This window comes from Stylophora pistillata, chromosome 7, assembly GCF_964205215.1.
Source record: "Stylophora pistillata chromosome 7, jaStyPist1.2, whole genome shotgun sequence".
NCBI classification, from domain to species: domain Eukaryota; kingdom Metazoa; phylum Cnidaria; class Anthozoa; order Scleractinia; family Pocilloporidae; genus Stylophora; species Stylophora pistillata.
The window spans coordinates 6,875,634-6,885,009 of record NC_142525.1 but is presented as its reverse complement, the minus strand read 5'-3'; positions in this window follow the sequence as shown (position 1 = coordinate 6,885,009).

The following is a 9,376-nucleotide window of genomic DNA, read 5'->3' as shown; positions in this document are numbered from 1 at the left end:
TAAGATCGTCCTTACCCCTCAACGAGTATCTTTCCGAATGTGAATAAAATTGGATATAAGAGGATATATCTATATTAATATACCCATTAAGAACTCTATAAAAAAATAGTACGTCAAAAAAGAAGCGTCTGTCCTCTAGGGATAACAGGTTCAGTTTGTCTTTACGAGTGTTGTAATCATCATCAGTTTTTAGAATAAACTTGGTGGCTCTTCGCTGAATCCTTTCCAATTTATTAATGTTTCTAGCCGTGAAGGGTGACCAGACAATAGTACAGTATTTCAATTGGGACCTTACCAAATCTAAGGAATCAGAGGCTTTTTGCTAAAGCCGTTATGATGTTCAAAATTCTAAATGGACAAACACCTGATTATTTATCAAATAAATTCATCTTACGTAATTATACTACTAGTTATAGATTGCGGAATAGTGAAATGAGGCTGGCTCTTCCGCACCCTCGTATCCATTATGTTCGTAAAAGTTTCTCTTATAGCGGTGCCGCGTTGTGGAATAGCCTTCCGACTGCTATTAGAGTATCTAAAACCGTGACATTAGGTGAGGTTAAGACGAAGCTAAGTAACTAGTTTTGAGTGAACTAATGACACGGCGTCCTTGTAAGGAATACTTTTATTTTCATTTATTTACATTCTAATAAGAAGTTAGCTCAGTTCGTTTAGATTAGGCTTTTAATTTTTTTATATATTTTAGAATGATTATATAGTTGTAAGTTTTACATTTGTAGGTATATCGCTTGTATACGACTGAGTGGAATTTACCGTGTATAAATAGAGTAATCTAACTATCTATATCTATCTATCTAGTATGAGAATGGGAATGAATTGAGGTGACGCCACTGCGAGCTGAAAAGGGGCTCTAACGTCAAAGTTCCTGACATGATGAAAAAATATGTCAAACTTGCACATGCTCGATTCCGAACTTATTCTCGACAGTTGACGGCGAATGTAAATTTTCACGGCTAATTTAGTGTACAAGACAAGATAATAGGCTTTTGAGAATTTGTTTCTGTTTTGCCGTAAACACCGTTGTTTGACGGAGTGTTCCTGGAGAGGAGAGTACTTCTTTTGTAAGGAGTCACTTGTTTTGGACTTGCCTACCCGGGGAGTGCAGAGAAAATCAAAGACGCCCAGCATTGTCTTTGAAATACATATCCCTAACGGTGATTGAAAAACGGTGTTTGTCAGGTGAACCACTGGTTCCCGTTTTTTTCTATTTTGCGCACCTGGCTTTCTGTTCGTTTCCTTTGACTGAGAACCGTGGCACATGCAAACATATCCTTTAACCTGGAGTTTTTCTCTCTCCATTAAAAAGTTGAGATCACCCCACCCCCTTCCCCCCTGCCCTTGTATTGTGGTGAGGGTTTCAACAAGCTTGTTCCTCTTGTCTCTTAACTCTTTAACTCCCAAGATCTGATTGTAAATCCTCCCCTCCAGCTGCTACACATTTCCTTGTAATTAGTTGGGAGAATTTGGTGTTAGATCAGGATAGCTTGAACCCGATAAGTTCGAGTATTCTCCTAACCTGTTTGGTGGATAATGTGTGGATATCATAGGGAGAAGTTACATGTTAATCACTTCCGGGAGTGAAAGGGTTAAATGCTGCTTCATGATTGACAGATCAGAAATTCTAATTGAGTCAGCACTTTAGAATAATTGTTGATCACATTATTTGTCCTTGGATGAGGAAAATTTCGTTGCTTTCTTCAAATTAGTTAATCATTTGCTTTTTAAAAAGATACCACATGGGGACGATGTGCAACACTGCAATATGCAATACTGCACTTGAGTAGATAATTAAAAACTATTCAGAGAAGTGGAGGTGGCCAGTGGTGAGACGGCGAGGTAAATACCCATCGCTAGCCGTCGACACTGAAGCAGATAGTTGTTTCAGAATATACTAAAACAGTGTGATAATACAGCACAAAAAGATTATTTTAACCTGCGACAATTACAATATTTTTGGTTGCAAATCAGGCGAGAGCTGCAAATCAGAGCGCGCCTACAACGCCATCCACTGTTTTAGTAACTACTTAACAGTCTAATTCACAACTAAGGTGCCAGTCACTTGCCGCGTGACGCATCGAGGTCACCATCAGTAATGGCGGACGGACGTACAAACACTAACTTCTGCTAAGTCCCGCTCAAAAGTTGCTATTTCTCTTCCACAGAAGAAAACTTGAATTTCAATATGATCCTATCATTCAATCGAGTTTAAAAACGACTCAAATGGAATGTTTCTTACGAACAGCTCAAAGAATTCATCGAATCTAAATTCGTTTAAACCGTGGAAGATAAGGATTGTAGTGATCGTTGGTAAACAGCTCAGCATCCTGCAGTAGCTCCTTTGCGGTATTGAAGTTACTCCTTATGACATTAACTTGTTTTATTTAAAAACTAAAACACTGCAAATTCAAGGCAGTGCAAGCGATAAAGTAAGGGAGCTGCCTATACAATAGCCTCCATTTAGCGCTAAAATTTGCACGAATATTTGTTCGCAAACATTGTTTTGATACGAGAACAGTTTTTCAAGACCGAAGCTCGAGGAAACTGAGCTTCGAGGAGTATACGAGCACATTTTCGCACCAAGCGGAGGCTCTTGAGTTTAGTATCCTTCAAATATTATTCAACGCGCGTGAAAAATGTTTATTAATAATAATAATAATAATAATAATAATAATGATCGTTTATTAAACCTTTTTGCAGTAAACGCTGAATTACAAGGCGGGTCATTAAGTACAAATACTTCTACGTTACACCTATGTATAACTATTATAGATATCAATTAAATGGAAATATTGAATATTATGTAAATATTAAATGCTATGAGTATTAAAACGAATCGTAATTCGGTACTTTAAACGTGGTTCTGGTATTTGACGGTGCAAAAAATTTCCGAATAAGTTCTTGGAGAGGCAGGTACAGACACAGTTTCTCCTGTGCTCAGGGCATATGGTCTTGTAAATGTACAACGCGGCACTTACTTTCGTAGAAGGTCAGAAGAAGAGTGACTTCGCTTGAGGAATGTTATGCACGCATCCTCCATCCTCTGAGGCAGAAAAATTAAGCCTCATTTCTTTAGCGCCTCCTCATAACTCGAAGATGGAAAGATAATGTTTAGTGCCCTCTTTTGTACTGATTCAATGTGATCACTTAAGTATTGCGTGAGTCCAGCTCAAGCGGGGCTCGCATACTCTAAAACAGATCTGATGATGCTAATCATGGACTAGAATAAGCTTCCTATCAGTTAATCCGCACTTCTTAAGAGCACGTATTACACATAACCGCTTGTTCCCTTTCTTTACAATATGAAAGACATGTTCGTTCCATGTTAAATTATCTAATAAGTGAACCCCTAACAGTTTGTAAACGTAAACCTTTTCTATCAGAGAAGTACCAACAAGTAGTGGGGCTGGCGGGAACGGGAATTACTGCAAAAAACTAATGCACATTTACGAACTACTTGTCGTTTACGGCGTAGGATGTTCACTCACTGTTTTCTGGTTCGAGTTTTTGGAAGAGATAATATTGTCCCTTCTTTTGTAACATCCACACAACACTCATCGAGAAGTCTGGGTTCTAGGCCCACCCGAGTCAATGTGTCGTATTGAAGACGTGGTCCTTTACTCTGGCAGTATATCGTTCCGTAATGTTACGTAAATATGTCGAGTCATTTGTTGGGTTTTCTGTAAAAATGTAGTCCTGAGGATCAACTTTCATGTCTACTTTATAAGAAACACGGTCATGGCTTTTTTTAAATGCCTGCTTTCTTCACAGTGAGTTTATTTATTTTTCCAATACGTATTTTCCTACTCATGTTTGGTACCCCAGGCGTGTGGATATTTTAAGTATAGGGATGAGCACAATTGCACGTGACTTCAGTTACAGTGCCTCTCCCCCTTCTCCTTGGAGTATAAATGAGTACCGTCTAACTATTGCAATTGAGAAAACCTGATAAAATGCTGGGGAGTGGGGTGGGTAACCTTATGATTGACTAGCATCCCATCGGGGGGGAGTAGTAATACTCCTAGTCACTTCATGCTCAGGAAAACCGGGACAAGCTTCGGCTGTGTGGGGTACTAAGTTCGAGTACAGACTTTCTTATGGTGGGATTAAGTCAATTTGAACTTGAAACAACCAAAATCCTCCCCGCCCCACCCCCCTCGGGGATAAATAATGACCGGTCCCTTAGCAACCAAGCTGCTACAGTACAACATACTTAAAATCGTCAGCCCGCGATTGTTCAAAGAACAGTTCAGTTACTGAAGGAAGCGCTGATAGAATAAGGTTTAATTATCCAATAGATACATAGTGGTCATACATTAAGACTTCTCAGTGACATTTCGTGTTATTTATATCGAGACAACATGATCTGTTGAAGATTACAAATTTGACTCAGATTGCACGGAGAAAGAATCCCGAAGACCACCAAGAACCTAGTGTAAGGATTATAATTTGTATCTGGAGGGTTTTCGTCGGCTGGCAAGTTCAACGATGAATTTCGAGACGATAACAATCTCTTTTCACAGACTTTAAAGAAAATCAAACAACTGCGACGGATCGGTCTTCTGGAAACTTCCTTGGTTATCTAAACCACCGTTTTTTCTTTTCCACTCAACAATCGAACATTTGCCTCAAACACGTCCCCTAATACTTTAACTTCTCAAATGCCTAAAAGTCACGATATGAATATATAACATGTTTCCGACATGTGATGATATGTCTAGTATCGCGCGAAGTCTGAACTTGAATCTCAGTGTTCTGGCTAAGGCAAATACCGTACATCCTATATAAGCGCTCTTCCTCGAATAAGCGCCTACTTCCTTGGCCATAATGTCAATAGCGCTTTATACTAATGACGTCATGAAATTTTAGACCCCCCCGCATGACTCAGACAAACAAACTCCACTTCTTTGAGAGCTACAAGGGAAATGGCGAGCAGTTCGCTTACTCTCTTACAGTTCTGACCGAAGAGGACGGCGTTCCTGGCTCCAAATTTGAAAGAGAACCGAAAGAATACATTGTAGACCAGCTAAAACGGTGGTTAAAATGTAGGGGCTTAAAATTAAGCGGTAAACGAGAAGATCTTGTACAGACTGTGTGAGATGCGAGAATTATCACACCCTTGATCCGGCAATCGATCATGGAAAATGGTTTGCTGCCAAAGTTTTTCAAGAAAATTCTGATGTAAACAATGTAAAAAGGGGGTTGAGGGGCCTACACGACTCCCCAGCGCGTGTTTAGAATATCCTATTCAAAGTTTGGCCCTCACGAGTATGTCTTTGAGCGATCGCCTTCTTTTGTAAGATACGAGCGGCGGATTTTTGTACATTTCGCTCAATACTGGTTGTGTTTCTATTAAATGCCAGTTCATGTAGTTTATGTAGTTAATGTTCATGCAGTTGTCATTGAATAATTTCTGTTTCTTTGACGCTGAATTTTCTCTTTCTTTCGGTGCTTTCCTCTTAGGAGCATGTGCTCAACTTACTTGCGCTGGTCTTAGATTTGCCTTCAGTAGATCGGGAAATTCTGTTAGACCTTTTTCGCCGGGCCAGTGAAGAGCACAAATATAACTTAAGTGTTTCTTGTCGTGTTTTTCTCCGTAAAAAACTCACGCGAGCAAGCCAACGCTTGCACTTTGCCATGTCTCGCGAAGGTTTTGGGGAAGGAATGAATACTTTCTTCCCTGATTCCTTTCACTCTTCGAGTGATTTTGGCCATTTATCTGCATATCTTGAGTCTGTCTTACACTCACCCCAACAACAGTGTTTGGTACCAACCATGCCGCTTCCTTTTAGAACGCCAAGTCATTTTTTGACGAAATTTTCCGTCGTTTTGTTTTAACTTTACAGCTCTCGCTCATACATTTCCTAACCCTTTGAGCACTAAGAGTGACCAGCATGTAATTTCTCCTTACAACATCACCTCTGAAGCAAACATTAAGGTCAGGAGAATAAAGGAAATGATCATCAACTAAAGAAGCTGTATCGAGAACAGTATGGAGAATATGCATACTGATATTAGGGTGTACAAGGTTAAATTGTTGAGTTGTTTGTTGGTTTTTTTCCTTCAAAACTAATTCTGAAAGTGTGCAGGTGTGAAATGAACCGGAAACCTCCGTCATAGCTGTGCGGCACGATTGGACAGTTTCATTCCTCTTTGAGATCCACGATAAAAGAAAATCTATAAAACAGAGAAAATGAAATTCATATTAACAGAAAGGACTAACTATTGTAACTGTCGTTCGCCTTAAATCGTGTTTACACAGCGGATAGATTAGGGACGAAGTCTACGCCTAACGGAAAATATAATTTTTCTTTTGCACTCTGCGTGTTCAGCCCATCAATGGGGTGTAAGGATGTTTTGAATTTTATTACGGAATCAGAGCAGAACCTTCGCTTCACTATAACTTTCCAAACCTCTTCAAGGAACAGCTCGGAGGACATCCTGTGGAGCCTTACAAAAGACCTTCGAGTCAAAACAAAAGAATTGAAGAAATGTGGAAGTAAAATCCTGATATCTATCCAAATTTTCCGCCCAAACTTTATAGGGCCCAGTTATTTATGTGCCTCAGTGGCCAATCAAAACTGATGGGAGTCAGTATATAAGGCAGCTTTTAACAACATTAGGCCATGATTGTTCAAAGAACAATAAAGTTACTTACGTATGATGCACGATCCTACGATATATGAACTTCATATATTCATTACTGAAGGAAGCGCTGATAGAATAAGGTTTAATTATCCAATGGATACTTAAATCTCTCTCTCTCGGCGACGGTGATACATTAAAGACTTCTCAGTGACATTTCTGTTTGCGTGTTATTTATATCGAGGCAACATGGGTAAAAATATCTGATTTGTTGAAGATTACAAATTTGACTCAAACTGCATGGAGAAATAACCCAAAGGCCGCCAAGAACCAAGTGTGAGGATTACGATTCGTATCTGGAGGGTTTTCGTCAGCTGCAAGTTCAACGATGAATCTCGAAACGATATCAATCTCTTTTCACAGACGTTGAAGAAAATCAAACAACTGCGACGGATCGATCTTCTGGAGACTTCCTTGGTTATCTAAACCACCGTTTTCTCTTTTCTTGTCAACAACCCAACATTTGCCTCAAAACACGTCCCCTAATGCTTTTACTTTTACTTCTCAAATGGCTAAAAGTCACGATACAAATATATAACAAGTTTTCGAAATGTGATGAAATGTGTCTAGTATCGCGCGAAGTTTGAACTTGAATCTCAGTGTTCTGGCTAAGGCAAATACCGTACATCCTCTGTAAGCGCCCTAACTCGAATGAGCACCCAACCCACTTCCTTGGCCATAATGTCAGTAAACGCCCCTCTCAAATAAGCCGCACCCCCTCCTCCCTCAATTTTTTAGATAATAGAGATGTAAGGAAAAACTTGTTTTAATTTTGCCTCTTTATCGATAAATTTTCAAGTTTTAACTTTTTAAGAATCAGTACAGGAGAACAATCATGGCCTCTCCTTTTAGCCGAAACTTTAAATAAGCGCCGAGGGGCTTCTTCGCGGGAAATACGATATGACCTACGCATTGTTAATTTTCATAAAGGCTGGACTGGGCATATGTTTCTTACAATACACACAGTGTCTTAATCTAGGATAAGTGAATTATCCTTTATATTTAAATTTACTATCATTGATAATATTATATCGAAAGCCAGTAGTCGTCTGTACATCTTACGTTTTTGTAAATTCTATGGACCGCCGCTGGATCATCTTCATCTTCTTTTTATCAGTCTTACTCTATCTATATTTACATATGCTGTAGAAGTATGGGGCTGCGCGTATTATCATAAGTATCTGAGTCGCATAGACAGGCTGTTCAAGAGAGCTTTTAAGCTTGGCTACTGTAAAGAGCTTTTTTCGATTGAAAATATTATTATTCTAAAAGATAAGAGGTTACGTATGATGCACGATCCTCGCAGTAGATAGCGCTATTTATGCAATAGCGAAAATTTTCGCTATTGCATAAATAGCGCTATGTACTGCGAGGATCGTGCATCATACGTATCTAATACCGCAGTTCAAAATATATGAGCTTCATATATTTATTCTATCCCAGATAAGAAGTTGTGGGCCAAGATCACCGACAGCGATTTTACAACAGCTTTAGATGACCTTTTGCCACCAGAGCGACCAATCGTTACGCTACGTAGGAGGCGCCATAATTGTATTCTCCAGCTTGTCAGCACTGAACGTTTCAAGAGGACTTTTGTTAATAGATGTTTGTTCTCTTATTAGTTAGTCAGTTAATAATTTAGTTAGTTCATTAGTTTTATACTTGCTGAGTTCATATCCTTGTAACTAAACACGTTTGTTGTTTAGAGTGCTTAATAAAGACTTTTATTATTATTATTATTATTATTATTATTAGAGTAGAACTGATTTGAAGTTACATTTGAATTTATAATGTAGTACTAAACAAAAGCCATTGAAACTAACAGAATACCCAAAGGTAACAAAAGAGTGTGTAATATGACGTGTTAATTAGAGCGAAAGAGTTAAACTAACGTGATATAATTGCTTGTTTAAAGAAGGTTGCTCCCAGGAAATATGTATTTTATCTTGACCTGGAATCTTGTGGTCGCATGATCTATACTTTAAAGCATTCAGCAGAGCAGGAATTGCGGCATGCTTGGGATTGTTGAAGATGTTGAAGGATATGTGAGGTCCTGTCCCTGTCTAACTAGAGAATAGGAACGAAGCTTCAGGTTCTAACGATAAAGGTATAACCAGCCCTGATGCTTGTAAAAGCAGTGAGTCAGCAGGTCAGGTAGGGCAAGCCTCGCAGAATAATGAGGGCAATGTTGTTACCACTAGGTCAGGACGAGTAGGTAAATCAACAAAGGATAATCAAAATTTTATTTACTACTAATTAAATACATTCATTGATAAAATAATTTCTCAACGTTGGCTGGGAAGGAATTAGCGTACTGATTATACGTGCAGCTATCTTATGATTATTGACAACAAGTTTAGTATGGATTCTAAGGTGAACACGTCGTACTTTAATTCAGTAAATGTTACTACTCACGGTAATCCTACTGCACTGAAATACCTGCATGCTGTAAAATACCTGCATGCTGTAACATACCTGCATGCTGTAACATACCTGCATGCTGTAACATACCTGCATGCTGTAACATACCTGCATGCTGTAACATACCTGCATGCTGTAACATACCTGCATGCTGTAACATACCTGCATGCTGTAACATACCTGCATGCTGTAACATACCTGCATGCTGTAACATACCTGCATGCTGTAACATACCTGCATGCTGTAACATACCTGCATGCTGTAACATACCTGCATGCTGTAACATACCTGC